Consider the following 15,832-nt stretch of genomic DNA (forward strand, 5'->3'; position numbering starts at 1 on the left):
TTATCACTGCCGTAAAAACCTCTCGGCTCTTTTTGTGCTGTCGCTTCTTTCTTGAATTGAAAACAGTGAATGAGTGGCACTTGGACCCCTAAACACCAATAAACTGTTGTAAGAAATTTCTAATCTCTTCTGGGCTAATCTCTCCAGAAACCCACATATAAAGGTAAGATCTGAACAGGTAGCATTGTTTTAAAGAGAGACTCTTTCCTCTGATATGCAAGACCAAGACCCAATGTTAAAATTCTTTCAAGTTAAAAAATTCAGTTAGTTTAATTGTTTTGTATATTAAAGTCAGGAAAATACATACATACATATATATATATATATATATATATATATATATATATATATATATATTTCTAAATTGCATTGTACTGGGCCTTGCACTGGATTGCGGTAGTGAACATGGAATTGAGCCAGAAGGCAACGCTGTCGACTGGCAGTCCATCAAGTCCAAGTTCCATCCCTCACCTTTGGTCATGAGTTGTGGGTACTAACTGAAAGAATGAGATCAAGGATACAAATGTCCAAAATAAGATTCCCCTGGTGGGTGTGTTGGAATAGAGTCACTGCTCCTTCTTATTTGAAACTAGTTGTGGCAGTTGGGGCAACTGATTAAGACACCTCCTGGATGCATTCATATGGAGGTTTTCTGGGGAACATGCCCATGCAGGTAACTAGTATTGAATTCAGGTAACTTGTTCACTGCGAGGCTATTAATGAGTTAACAGTTGTTCTATAACAGCTGTCACAATCGTTGGATTGCTCAATTATCGCCTGCAATAACCCAACTATTGTGGATCACATCAGTGAAAGCACGTGGACATGTGGAGAGCATGTGACAGAGTGACAACCAAGGCTAGGAAGAAAAAAGACTCCAGACTTCTGTATTAACATGCACACAGCAAGAGAGAGAGACTGTAACAACAGGCTTACACAGCACAGTGACCCTAGCTTTTCACAACCACAACTATCCTGACAATACACAGCTACTTGTTTTTACTTGAAAAGAACAAAAAGAGGCCTTGTTTTCTGAACTTAGTTAATACTCTGTAAAGTCCAGCCTATTACAAGCCACGTCAGTTCGCTGACCCACATGCTGTTCGTGTTAAATAATACAATTCTCACTTAACTGCTAAATCCCGTCAACAAGCCCTCATTACTTTTGAATGAACTCCTTGGCAGCAGCGGTGACAAAACTGTGCCATAGATCAAGCACTGAGATCTGCATCTCTGCTCCAGTTACAGATAGTGACTCAGTCATCCTTAACAGTGGCTCCCACAGGACACACATCTCTTTCGGATTAAAACTAAAACATGTTGATGATTGACTTCGACTACATTTCAAACATTTTAATTTTTGTGTTTTTAGTTTATGTTCTTTAAATTAGAAAGCTCCTCTATTCCTGGTTGAGCTTTGCCTTAACTGTTATTCATAAAAATGTATCAGCTAGTTGCTTGTAAAGTCCTTAAAAACAAGTCAGTTGTCAAAAACAAGACACTGTTTTTATTACATGTAAGAGGTCAAGCATGTAATCACGTTTTGCAGACAGTCTATAAGACGAACCAGGGCCTTGACTTATTTATTATTTTAGTTATGGTTTAATCTCTAATAAAACCAATGAAGAAATGATGGGGTAAAACAGTCAGCAGTTTCTTCTCAGCACTTACAAATCTGTCTTGTTAAGGACAGTTCAGCTCAAAATCAATCATCCTCTTATCTGTGGTGTTACTTATCCATCTAGATTATTTCGTTGCGAGTTGCAGAGTTTTGGAGATATCAGCTGAAGAGATGTCTGTCTTCTTGTTTATGTAATGTAACTAGATGACCCTTCATTTGTGGTGCTCAAAGCATCAAAAAATATATTTGAAAAACTAACCCGGTTACTGAAGATAATCTACAGACCTTGTTGTGAGCAGTATCGTGTAGGAACTATTTTCTTTCTACCAAACTACATAGTCTCACTGCTATGGGTGTAATGATCCATCAACTTAGATTGATATATATTATTGACTCTATCAACGATCCAACATGATCAACGTAAAATGAAAAAAAATGGTCCATATCACCATCTTTAAGATAAGGCTTTATTTTGGCATGGTGCATCTGTGTTACTGTTTCTGCCAAAGTGCACGTCCTTCCTAAACATTCAAGCAGTGCTAGCACCAGGTAGGTAGTGGCAAGAAAGGCTAAGAACATTAAGAAATTAACTCCTCTCTCAGGATAATTTGTTAAGCTATGAGGAAAAGTCAGCTAGCTCCAAGGCTAACTTATGCAATGTCAAATGCGATGAGCTTAAGCTATCCCTGCATTCGACTTGTACTCATAAGTCACAACCCCGGACTTGGGGTGACATAACATCCATTAAAAACCCAGTTGGATGGGTTCTATTTGTCACAGCACGAGACAGCTCGTTTGTGACGTTATTCGGCCATTGCTGTAAAAGCTGTAACAACGACCAGTTACAAGCAGCACCAGCTGATAAACAAAACATTACCCTGTATTTCACACCAAACAAGACCATAGCTATATGCCTATAGGCAGCAGTAAGACAGTTTTGCGTATATGGCTTGCTAAATTGGACACAAAAAAAGACAAAACGCTAAAAACCCATAAAACCACAGATTTTACTTACAGTCAATGCTCTAGGCAACCATCTTGGTTTGTAAACTCCGAAACTGAGTTATGAGTACAACATCGAATGCAGCATATTAATGGGGAATAGCAAAAAACAGTAATTTTCGATGTGAACCATGACAGTTATTATTGAGCCAAATTTTACACCACGTTTTGTGATTTGATTGTTTTATGCAAAAACAGTCATTTTACAGTACAAATGAAGCCTTCATGCCAACACAAGAAAATGACACTAGTGGAGTAAGCCAAGCCACAGTCTGCATCCCATCCTTGGGGCAGCCATCTGCCCGACTGGCCACATCTGGTTGAACCCAGAAGAGGGCTGGGTCAACTTCTTGCTCTGTTTTCACAAAGACTGTTCTGTTTCTCCAGCCAATTCCCAGTGCATACCAAATGTCAACACACTCAATTCATTAATTTCAACAAATCAGAAAAACAGGCAAAGCATCACAGGTTATGTGACTGACTCAAAGCAGAATGAGCATTTTCTCTGCAGAACTGGGGTTGTGGATTTTTCCTGTTTCTGAAGATGTTCTCCACAGCTGTAATTGACTTCCTTATCTGTCATTGCATTTCCATGCCACCTGAGACAGTTTAACAACAGCACAACACAACCTCTGATGGCAACAACAAATTGTAGGGCTGCACATTTAAGAATTATTTCATTTTCAATAGTTGATGTCATTAAGAGTTTTTCCTCGCCACTGTCGCCAAGTGCTTGCTCAAGGGGGAATGTTGGGCTCTCTCTATTTACAATTTAATTAAAGAGTTTGGTCTAGACCTGCTCAAATTGGAAAGTGTCATGAGATAACTTTTGTTGTGAATTGGCGCTATATAAATAAACTGAATTGAATTGAATCACCATCAGAATTTTAGAATATATCCCAAAAAAATAACCGATTCCCATTCTCAATAACTGTGCACTCATGGCCAACAGTGAATCAAACAGAAACTCAATTAAGAGTAATTGTACATATATTGTTGGTAGTGCTGGCCAAAATGAAATTAATTGGGAAGCAGCCACATTGTAAAGAAAAAAAAAAGACTACACTGTTATCAAATGTGATAACAGCTCATGGGAAACTCAACTAGTTTGCATTATATCTGCTGATCATGGTGAATGACTCAAAATTCTCAAGAGTGGCTTTATTCTTGTGAAATAAAAGCTGCACAATTCCTCACACCTCAAATTAACATAGCAAATGGATTCACAGACAGTCAGACATCTCTCATTTTCTTTTCACTACGTTCACAGGCAGCATTTTGTGTGAGAGCAAAAATGCTGCCTGTGAACGTAGTGAAGCTCAGGGAATATTGTCTCAGTTTCAAGTGAGAAACTCCAAAGTAATATTTATAGTCAGGCTATTTATACACCTTCCCACCTCGAACCTCGCTTCTGTCTCTTTCTTGTGGTAGTGATTATTATGACGGTTGCCAGATGAATGGTACTGTCAGCGCACAATGGAGGCAGCACCTGAATCACACCTGTAGATGTGGCTGGCTGACACATTCCCCTGATGTCTCAGTAATGGTTATTATTTCAGTGGTTGGATATGTGGGGGAGCAGCACCTGTCTGAAGCAACTGTGATGTCTGCTGGCATCTGTATAAATGAGCAGGATACTCAGGAGAAGCAATGCCAAGCTACATTATTGCTATAGTGCAGCTGTTATTTGAGTGATAGATCATAATTTCTCCCATTATATAATGTCAACACAGATCATTTATGATCATCTGCACTGTCCTATGCACCCACTATCTTTTGGACACACAACTGTCTAGTGAAATCTACACAGACACACCCCTATGTGGTATTCTGGAAAGACATTGCTGTGATAAATCTAAGATGCTGCCACAAGCACACATTCATGTGACAATAGGCTAGGCTTACTGGCTTTGCATTGCTATCAGGATTGCTAACTGTGTCAACCTGGATGAGCATTTATGGACAAAGACAATTACCTATCTAGCTTTTCCATCACGCCAGTTAAACAGAAATGAAAATTAACTCTCTTAATCAAACATATCTGTATAAATGAAGTAAGAAACTTGTCTAAGGAGGCATGACAAGAAGGTTGAACAAGCAGTGAGTGAGTAACCCTAAAGCAAGGCACACAGGGTCACTTGCAAGCCTTTAATTAAATGTAAAAGCTGGGTTGCATTGGTTTTAATTCAAATAAGCTTTAGGTCAAGACAAGAGACAAAACCAAATAAATGAATAAATGAATGTGACAAAAGGCAGACTGAAATTCACCTTTCTAAACCTTTCTTATCTTGTTGGATCTGGATCAGAGGTAATCAGATCACAGTGAAAAATACCATCCATTTCCTGAGCAATATCATCTGCCTTGTTTTATGAGTGGACAAATGATCCCATGTGGTTCACTGACATTATGTAAGATGTCATTGAACTGTATTGCAATTGGCCACTGTGAATCGAATGGTGTGAACACACTGTAAGCACAGGGTAGTGCAACGGTCAAGTAAGAAGACTTCAGTTTTATAAAAATAGGTTAGACCCAGTGAGAACTTGGATGGTCACAAAGTGAGTCAAAACTATGAACAGGTGTACAGTCAACAGGGGTGTAGGCCACTTAGTATGAAGTGTATGATAAGCAGCACATGTTCATCGTCTCAGCATGACAGATTAAAGTGACGCACACATTTGAGGAAAATAACACTGGTGAAAAGTCACTGCACCAACTGTTCCCTAACCCTCCATCTTTCTGTCTTTCTGACCCTGTTTCTGTTTTTGCTTTCTCTAGCAAACCAATAGTTTCCTCTCTAACATGGCAGTCATTATCAACAAATAATATGGATTTGTCCTTTATTACAATCATCAAAATATTTTGGCCAATTCCACTGAATATGGCTCCTTTTTCATTCTGATTTGTTTTCTGTGTGAATCTTCTTCAAAAAATGCAAGTCCACAGCAGCTCATGGTGGTTATATAAAAATAAATGAATAAATAAATGAACACAAGCAATATAATGATAAGATGATAGTAAGAATATGGAATCCATTGAATACTTATACTTATTTATACTATACTTATACATACTTATAGGTAGACTTGGTAGACTTATAGTGTTTGGGTTTTGTTTGGTAATGTGATTTGGTGATAGTGCAGCAATGATAAACTATAGGTTAATCTTTAAACTTTGTCTCAGTGGACTTAAAATGAGCCATCCTGTTTTGTCCAACTTCTTATCATGTACAAACTTGGTTTTTGAAAAACCAACCATTAACTGTCTGTCACATTCACATTAGACATCTTTAATTTTTAATTTTTAGATTTTTTTTAGATTTAATATGACTTCTTTGAAAGTACTGCCATGTTTTTGAGAACTAGAGAAACACATGATTACATTGAATGTATGTAGGGCAAGGTCATGTGGTTGAAATCAATATCACTACTGGGAAAATAATATAGCAATAATTATTTTACATAAAAAAAACCAAGTCAACGTTCGATTATTAAGTGTTTCACTTTCATGTACTACATACAAATTTTGTTAGCATTTAATAACATAGATACATAGAATCAATTATTTGGACAAAATTGTTACAAATGACTAAATTACTCAGACAAAAGTAATGTTAGTGGTGTGCTGAAGAAAATTTTCCCTATGAGCAGTATTCTATTCACATTACATGATCCAGTAGCTTGTCTTTCATGCAAATCTGAAAGTCACATCATCATTTACTGTGTATACAGACAAACAAAGCAGCAACGGTTTTCTGACAAGCAAAGTCTACCATAATCCCAAGCAAATAAACAAGGGAAGACAATACAACTGGAGAGAAGAGAACTGTAAATGATCGTTGTAGGGACGTGAATGTCAGGACCAGAAGAGTGTTTCTATATACCTGAGACCTGCAAATTATCGTGAGGTAAATGATGAGTCGGATCAACAGAGAGATAACGGGAATTCCAGAAAGCCAATAGGAGCAAAAAGCACAGTGTGATGTGTCAGACAGCGCCATAACCAGGAGGTATGGGGGTGTAGATCTCTTCATCAGATTTTGTGATCAATAAATCATCATTACATGACACTGGGCTCAAGGGGGGCAGCAGTTGGAGTCTTGTCCCCTGTGACACTACTGTGACATGTTGAGATTCCTTTACAAGATGCTCAACTTCAACCGGTATGGTCCTCTGATATTTCTACACATCAAAACAATATCTCCGTGCAAAGCATTTAATCTGACAGAGAGAGTAAGTAAGTGCTCACTGTCAGCAGAAAATTGATTTGGATGTCATTACGCAAAGAAACCTCACATTGCAGGTTACTTAACATTTTAAGCATACCTTGAGGTCAATGTGTGCAAAGAAACCTGTAGAATGCCTTGCTCCTATTGCCTCCCCCATCCACACTTCAGGGCTTTTTCCTCTGGGCCCTGAAGTGTAACTGTAGGCCCACACTTATGATGGAATCCATGGCCTTCAATCGTAAACTGTTTGAGTGCAAAACAAGTCTTCCCTTGGTGTTTCTCAAAGCTGTTGGACAGTAAAACTTTTAGATCCCAAGTTTGTTGAAAGCTAATCAGCATAATACAATTTCAAATATTTTATGAGCCAGCATCGCTTCAGGTGATTGGCAAATATGGCAATCCCTCTCCTGCTCTGAAATCCATCCTCCGGAGCAACTTCCTCCCTCCTTTCTCTCTATTCTCTCTCCCTTGGTCTATCTGGACTTTGCCCTCACTAAGGTCATTTCTAGCTCAGGAAATGGATCAATAATACGCTCAAATTTACTGGCAAAGTGCTTACCTTGTATCCTCAGTGCCATTCAATCCAGCCTGGGACTTGCATCTGCCTACTGGAGAGTCAAGTTTCACATGTTCATGGTGCTTGGGGGGGATTCTGAGAAACACATTACGAGCAGGGGAAATGCAGAATCACTACAGATGTAAAAACAAATACAGACAATACATATATTAGCTTTTTGGAGACTAAGCAGTTACATCGGTAGCCTCTGACTAGTGTTTGTAGATTGAGTTTTAACCATATGGCAAAACTGACATGCGTTCCCTGTAGTAGTTAACATATGGATGTTGTTGGAAGGAGTTATATCGACTAAAAAACATGCTAATGTAGTCACGTATCAAGGTTTATTAGCAAAAACCAAACAACGACTAGTGAAACTAGCCTGTCTTGTGATGCAGGTTAACATGAGAAGCTAACGATAGTCAACAGACAGACTTTATGATACCTTACTGGTTTAAATATGACTGCATAATAAAACATACAGGACTGATAGAAAAGTACCTTGCTATAAACTGAATCACAAAAATGTTTTAAAGTCCCTGCTGGGAGAGGTCTCCTCACTAAACTCGCGGAATGTTTCAAAGAAAAGACAAGTCAAAGATAGCTTACCGTATCCAAATAACATTTCTGTCTGGAAACACCGAGGAAAACCGAACTTCCAAAGCAAATCAAAAGTCTTTTATCAGTACGGTAACGTTTGAACGTTTGTATTATGAGCTCCACGTAACAAGTTGAAGCGACGACTTGTTTTCTCGCTCAGCCTGTTGACAACTGCCTAACTGGACTCAGTTCCTGAAATAAAAAAAAGTAGCAGTCTATCAAGGCCAGAGTAATCGACGTCGAGCAGCAGGATTACTGGTTTGCTGACTGGTCCGAGGTCGAAGATCGATTTTTCGATAGAGCGTCTTTAAAGGTCTAGAGAGCAGATGAAGCAGATGTGTGAAGGTAAACAGTATAAAATGTAAATAAATTATTATAATGTTTCCCAGCGCTTTTTGGCTTCTTAGTGCAAGCAACAAGAACAGTAGAAAGAATACGGTCATCAGAAAGAAAGTCTTGTTAAATCAAAGGCTTGACCTAAAAACATCGAACTAGAATTTATTTTTTCTTTCTTTCTTTTCTTTTTTTTATAAATCAAATGTCTTGATGCGTGTATATCTTAAAAGCAGATCAAAGTAATCCGTAGTTTTAATAGATATCACAGCAATGTAGTCTTACTGTATGTTATTTTTTTATTTTATTTACGTTAAGGCATGATGTGAATTATCTCATTAAAACCTTAACAGTAAAACACTGTTGAGAACAATGCACTTTTGCAGGACGAAACGTTTAATATGTTCACTGGAAAGTCCAGTCCTGTGATTTACATGACATATGTGCTAATAGAGTGTTGCCACCTAGTGGTGGTGAATTGCAACTTGATTTGAAGACTAAGAAGTGTGTGATCTGAAAGAAAATTTTACAGTTGAAATGTTAAGGATTTTTCAGTGATACGGCAGGAAAAAAGTATTATTAGTTTGCAAATTATGGTGTCAGTTTACTTTGTTTTTGTAAGCCATATATTCTAAATATGTCAGTCAGCAATTTATATCTTAAACTTTACCAGTGCTGACTGCTGTCCACCACTACAGTATCTACACCAAGTTAGTACGTCCATAAAGCATGTTGTGTGCTTACAAGTCATTCACCTGTCACACAACCCAGGTTTAATGTCTGTATATTACGTGCATCACATTGAAGTGCACAATAAATGTCATATTGCTCTTTCACATGTCAGTTAAACCTTTAAGTTTAATATATAAACACATTGTATAGGACTTATGAGCAAATAGTTAAAAGAAAAATCATCCGTTCAGTTTCAAATTTACACACTTGCCAAAGAAATCATTTTTTCTTAAACTTTTCAGGGCTATCCAACATAAACTTTGCATGTAGTACAGTTCTAATGTGTTATTTCATACGTGACTCCGGTCACACAACAGCTTAATGGAGAAGGCAAGATCCACTGTATAAGCTAACAGTGTAATACCAACAACCACTGTTTCCATGATGACCAGTTCTGCACTTTTCTTGTGGACTGAATGAATGAGGTCTCCCAGCTGTAGTATCTTGGTAAAACAGATCACCGTGGCCACCATGTAGAGCAACACCCCAATCAGACTGAAGCCAGCCAAAAATCGGTCGAAAGGTAGAAGACATCGCCCAGCAATGTCACCTAATATGACAACCAGTGTTACTAGAGACATGAGGAGGCAGACACCGTATGACACGCCCGAGAACCACCGCTGCCAACTCTGTACTTCACAAGGAAGTCCACAGTCCACCTCTGCAACCAGGAGTATCATCTGACAGCCTCCCCAGAGTTGGAGTATCTTGAGGATACCAGGCATGCTGCCCATGTAGCCTCTTTGCTCATGGGCCTGGGTGCAAAGAACGTAGGACTCTGAGGTGTAGGCCAGGAACGTGAAGCAGGAGATCACGGCGGCGGCCACTGAGTGTGGTGACAGGTTTTGATGATCCATGATGATCCAAGGGAAAACCACAGAGGCACTGAAACTCATCAGAGCACCTAAGACTGCCACCGTCATAGTCAGGTTCTTCCAGGATATTGGGATGAGACTGTGAAACTGGATGATGCTGATAATGTGGATGAGGAGTGTAAGACTGAAGAAAAAGCACCAAATAAACATACAGAAGACCTTGAATGTGTTGACATGCTCGAGGTTTGGTGCTGAAGGTTCTAGAGAGGCCACAAGACTGAAGGTGGTACAGCTGGATAAGACTTCCCATGTTCGCACCAAAAAAAGGGGACTGGTGAAGTCTCTGGCCTCTAATACGATCACAGGCATTGTCACACTTTTGAATGTGAAAAATCCTGTATCCAAGAAGACGAGATATCCTTAGGTGCGTCAAATAATACCTCAGTCTCAGTTCTCTAGATTTAAGAATTAATCCTGTAATTCAAAGGCTTTGTCCACCAGCTAGTATTGTTCCCAAAATATTCGCCTAATGTTGAGTTCTGAAGAGTAGTCCAGTAGAGTCCATATCACTTCAAATGAATCTTCACCTGACCTGTCAGGTTTCATCAAAAACACATGCCTTGTTACCGTTCTGTTCACCAGTGCTTCATCCTGTTGACATACAGAGTACAACTTCAAAATAGTATCTCTTGGAATGTATCATAGCTCTGTTGCTGTCAAAATAGGCCTCGCCTACTTCCTTTTTGAGGCTACAGCACTGCTTTCAGTCTCACTGGAGGTAGGTGCAACTCACTGCAATAAAAGGATATGCAAACAAAGCACTCTTCCTCCCACCTTTCGTTCTCATGAAATGCTGTTCCTTTTTTTCTGAAGCATTAAACCACTGGTTTAACAAGTTTGTTCTTCTTGACCACACTTCATCACATCACTAAAATATGGTCACAGGTAGTGGTGTGAATAGTTGTATACATGATATCTGAAGCTGTCTGTGGAGCATTTGTGTAAGGACTGGTTTGAGTGCTGAAAATCAGTTGGGTGAAGTGCTGCAGTGGATCTGACTGTGGGTGTAGACCTGCTCTACGCTCAGGGGAGAAAAAGATATTGTGAAGAGCGAGTCTCTGTTTTCATTTGACAACACTTGGAAATGTGTTTGAGTTGCTTCTGTGATTTCTTTTTGGATTTCTGTGTCAGCAGCAAGCTGTAAATCTTTTATTGAACATATGCATAGATGGGAATTTCTTTGTCCTGCATACATATGGACATGCAAGCACGTGCCTACACTGTAAAAAGGTTTTCTATGTCAGAATAATGCATCTGTGTATATTTGTGTTTCAGCATGATCTCATAGGACAGATGCAAATATGTGTGTGTGTGCGTGTGTGTGTGTGTGTGTGTGTGTGTGTGTGATTACTCAAACACAAAGTTCACTTTGCCTCTGTTTATGAGCACACCTGCTCTCTGAGTTATAAATAGACGGTGGATACATCAATTCCCTCGTGTCACACAGCTCAAGTTCAAAAACTTCTGTTTCTGACAGAAGGGAGAAGACACATTCCACAAAGACAGACAGTAGCTGATAAACAGTGACCTGCCACTACAGAAACATATCTATGATGTATGTACTAGGAGTTGTATTCATTTGCTAACGACTCCATAAAGTTCAAATACACCAATTAGTTCACCATAGTAAAAGCTCAGTTGAGCAGTCTATTTAAATCATCTCACACTAAAACATTCAGTTACTTTTCATTTATTTCTGTAATTTGTATAATAATGATTTTATCAACATTAAAAATTAATAATGATTTAATACATATTGCACAGAGAAATACAAATGAGTCCTACATCATAAGCTTGAAGATTTTACAGAACTAAATATTCAAGTAAAACATCTGGAAGGCCAAGCTTAGTTCTGCATGGAACTAGTGCCCCTCTGAGGTGATAATAAGAACTGCAACCAGAACATTTGAATTGAGATGGATGTTTGTCTGCAGTACTGACTAACCAACTGCAGATGGTGAACATTCTCATACAAACACATAATACTGCATATGCACACACACATTAGCACATGGCCTTAAATGGTCCAATCATGTGTTTCTAAAATTCATCAGTCAATTCATCAGTCTTCAGTCTTGTGATTGCAATAAAATACTAAAGATGACAGTTACGTTTCTAAGCACCTAATGAAATAATTTCCGCTCACTGGAGCATAAAATACTGTGGCATATGGTTGCTCACAGTGTACTTGAGTACGTGAGTATTGTACACATTGTAGATGTTCATTTACAGATACAAACAAATATGGCATTATAGTGCTGCCTGATTGAAATAGAGAGGAAAAGAACTAAAACTTGTTTTGTTTTATGATCAAAATTGCAACTTGCCTTTTATTACATTACATTACATTATACAGTACATTTTGTGAAATGGTTTATCAAACCATTATTAAACAAACAAACAAAATTTTAAGAGGAATAATTGACATGGCACTGAAAGCAAATTGTACTTAACCACCAAGGAATAAATAAACATAGTCTTGAAAAATTTCTCACAGTCAAAAAACCCCAACACATATGACCACAACTGTGAAACATGCCAGATGGGCAAGGAACAAACGTGTTGCTGCTACATGAAGCGACATGTTTGCTATGATCTGGGAGATGAATTTTGCCAGACTGCTATGATTAAAACAACATGAAACAACAAGATTTTGTGATTAATTTACACATCAGGAAATATATACTAAGGTGGGGTGCATCTGCAAATCTGCAAACACTGAGACAGAGCGTGCATCTCTATCATCTGACACCGGAAGTCTTTTATACATATCTTGAGATGACTGTCACGGTTGTAGAGTGAAATTGCTGTAAATGCCATGAGGACTAGGATCCAGTGTGGCATTTGTTCAAATACTATTCATTTGCATTACAGAACATTAATCCAGCACATTTTGGATGTTTACTTATTTTATACTCGACAGATATGGTTAGGTTAAACTGAGAAAGATCTCTCAAATGTCAACGGATCCAAGAAAGTACAAGCATAAAATGAAAGACATACTCTACAGCTGCATATGTATCAATATCAAGGTGAAACAAATACCTGCACTGCATCCTGAAGGAGCAACATGATTTTCTAACTGCAAAAATGTTAAGTAAACATAGTTTGCAGTTAAATAGGCGTAACTAAACCTCCAAAAGCAACAGTAAAGTTCTTTACAGCAGCTTAGCTTAATCAATATATTGTGCAACTTTTTATCATACTTCAAACTATCAATGCTACAAAAGGAGGCTCATGCAGAATGACTTTGTGGAGAAAAGTAAAACAGTGCTAAAGTCTTTAAATGGAAATTAATGTTATTGTGTGATAGTCAAAAGAACCTGATTGGAGTCATAATGTGGATTGAAACGGTTTGACTACAAAATGACAAAAGTTAAATTAATATGCTGCTTAAAGGTGTGTAGGACTTAGTGGCATCTAGCAGTGAGGCTGCAGACTGTAAACGACTGAACACACGTCACCTGAAACTTCCCCTCTGCATGAGAACAAAAATGTTTCATTTTTGTTAAGATATCCCCCTAAATCCCACTCTAGTCTTCACACTAGCACTCAGTAGTCATTACTACATTACCACATGAGTACTCAGTACTTATGCACACGCACACACACACACACCCTCACCCAAAGTGAAAACAAGACCTGTCTGTCATGGCTGGTAACAACAACATCTTTTAAAATAAATCATCTTTTATGATAAGTCTACTGCAAATTGAAGCATCCCCATTCAAGTGAATGAGGCGGTCCAAGTGAGACACAGTAAGAAATGCATCACATGCACCAAATGTGTGACGTTCTGGTTTATGTGGTAGAAAAACAGAGCCACGCTGTTGTTATGACTGAGTAACATACAAGCAGTAAAAAAGAATTATTTATTCTGCTTATTCTGCTCAAGTGTCACAGCTGACACAGGTGTTCGGTTTACTGATAACACATTTGTCTTCTCTCAGGAGGATTTTTGTAATCCTAGTTTAGTTTTGTACACATTATTCAGCATATAGATTTAGAGATTGTGCTGTAATGTTGGAAAGTGGGATGCATCTGCAAACTTGCAGCAGCATGGTTGTACAATGTGACACAGGAAGTCTTGTTTGTGACTGTTGAGATGACTGTCAATCTTGTTTCTATTATAGTAGTATAGCAGCAGTAATGGTACAATGTCACCATTTAGTTTCTGTTGAAGTACCACACAACCCACATGAGCCACAGGACATCCAGTGACCCCCCCACAGTGAGAGACAAGTTCTTTGACTTGCTGATGCAACTGCACCTTGACACTCATCCTGGGTCATATGTACACCATACATTTCTCTTCACACTTTGGACTGGACATGCAACACTATGCCCACTGTCCTACATTATATCTCAGCATATATGGACAATTCAGTTCAATTCAATTCAGTTATGATTACATGTACACTTTTCCAGCTGAGAATGGCATATTATTTTTATATATATATATACACACCTCGCTGACTTTGCAGCTACTAATCACACCACTATGACACTTCGCTTGAGATAATATTGTACTCTTAGTTCAACTACAAAACCAGCTGTGGGTACTGTATGTGTGCTGGCACTGCCTGCTGTTGCACGGAGTGGCATGGTGGTGCGTTGTCACTTCATAGCAAAGCTCTGGGTTTAGGTGACTGTCTTGCTGTGTGTTATGTTTCTTTCTAAGAACAGAGACCCCAAAAGCAGATACAAGACACAAGGCTGAAGTGAACAAAATTTTATTAACCCTAATTAAGAATGTTTCCATCAAAACAAAGTCTTATAGACTGATGAACAAAAGGGATTCAGTCCATGTCGCTGGGACGGCACGTGAGTGCACATGGTCTCTATGAACAAAAATGATCCTCCTCTAGGACTGGAAACTGGTAGATCCAGAGCAGAAGCTGGGCAACTAAGGCAGCGACTGAGCTTGAATGGGCTGGCAACCACGAACCGGTGAACCTGCGCCAGAGATCCAGAGGTTAAAGTAGCTGATACTGTACTGCACAAGCACAGGAACAATCTGGAGACTAAGGCAGGTGAAAACCTGCATTAAAAGGGTCTTGAAAACTCAGGGTGGAGTTGATTGCAGAAAACTCAGGACAAGTGCACCACAGGTAACACACACACACACACACACACACACACACACAGAGGACAAATGCCAGGAGAGGCATGATCCTGGCACTGTGTTGATTTTGCATTGATTTTGCATCAACCTTTGTCAATTGTCCGCTCACAGAAATGGATGGAGAGATGAATGTGCTTCTTCTAAATTTATAACCTGTATTTGTTCATTTTCTTTAAGTTTTATTGTATTGATCAATACTCCTTCTTTCCTTAGACTGCTATAACATCAGAATTTATCATAATCACAACACAACAACAATTGTATGCTTTTAAATGAATGAATTTATAATAAGGATATGATCATTGGTAGGTTATTCTTTCCTTCTCTAAATATATGTCTAATTATTTTTTAAATTCTTCTAAGGTGTTAAAAGACAAAACACCAGTTTCCCCCTTGAAGTCATTAGGTGTCATTTTATCTCTCATGTTAATGAGATATTAAGGAAGTACAAATCTCACATTTTATATTAAGAATATGTGTGAATCACAAAGACAATCAAGACTCCACCTTCTCATCAAAGATGTAACGTAAAGCAGATATTGCAAGTCACTGAACATACCTTCATGTCAATAGTCATGGTAAGACCCTTGAGGTATTTTTCTGGATCTATTAGTTTGAGTTGAGTGAGGTTTCACATCAAATCATCAAATGAATTCCTATTTAACACCTTGGTGCTGGCCAATTTGTGCTGACATTTTCTATTCAAAGGTTGCATTATTTTACTAATTCTGTCCACTCTAGTTTTAGATCCTCTCATTA

The 15,832-nt window shown here is 38.5% G+C and overlaps 1 protein-coding gene across 5 annotated transcripts in view; it reads right to left on the reverse strand.

Annotated features, from left to right (window-relative positions):
- LOC124066493 (testis-expressed protein 2-like) overlaps positions 1-8,510 on the reverse strand; it is a 38,320-nt gene extending 29,810 nt beyond the window's left edge. The window contains exons 1-3 of one of the 5 annotated variants that reach the window (XM_046402944.1): positions 8,018-8,509; positions 7,412-7,504; positions 6,950-7,095 (exon numbers count right to left, since the gene is read on the reverse strand). The gene's annotated coding sequence lies outside the window, so the exon portion shown is untranslated. Of the gene's footprint in view, positions 1-6,949; positions 7,139-7,411; positions 7,543-8,017 lie in introns of all 5 variants that reach the window. The other 4 variants (XM_046402929.1, XM_046402950.1, XM_046402921.1 and 1 more) reach the window with 4 other exon arrangements.
- Positions 8,511-15,832: the final 7,322 nt, after the last annotated feature.

The sequence above is a fragment of the Scatophagus argus genome, chromosome 2 (assembly GCF_020382885.2).
Source record: "Scatophagus argus isolate fScaArg1 chromosome 2, fScaArg1.pri, whole genome shotgun sequence".
In the NCBI taxonomy this organism is placed as follows: Eukaryota; Metazoa; Chordata; class Actinopteri; family Scatophagidae; genus Scatophagus; species Scatophagus argus.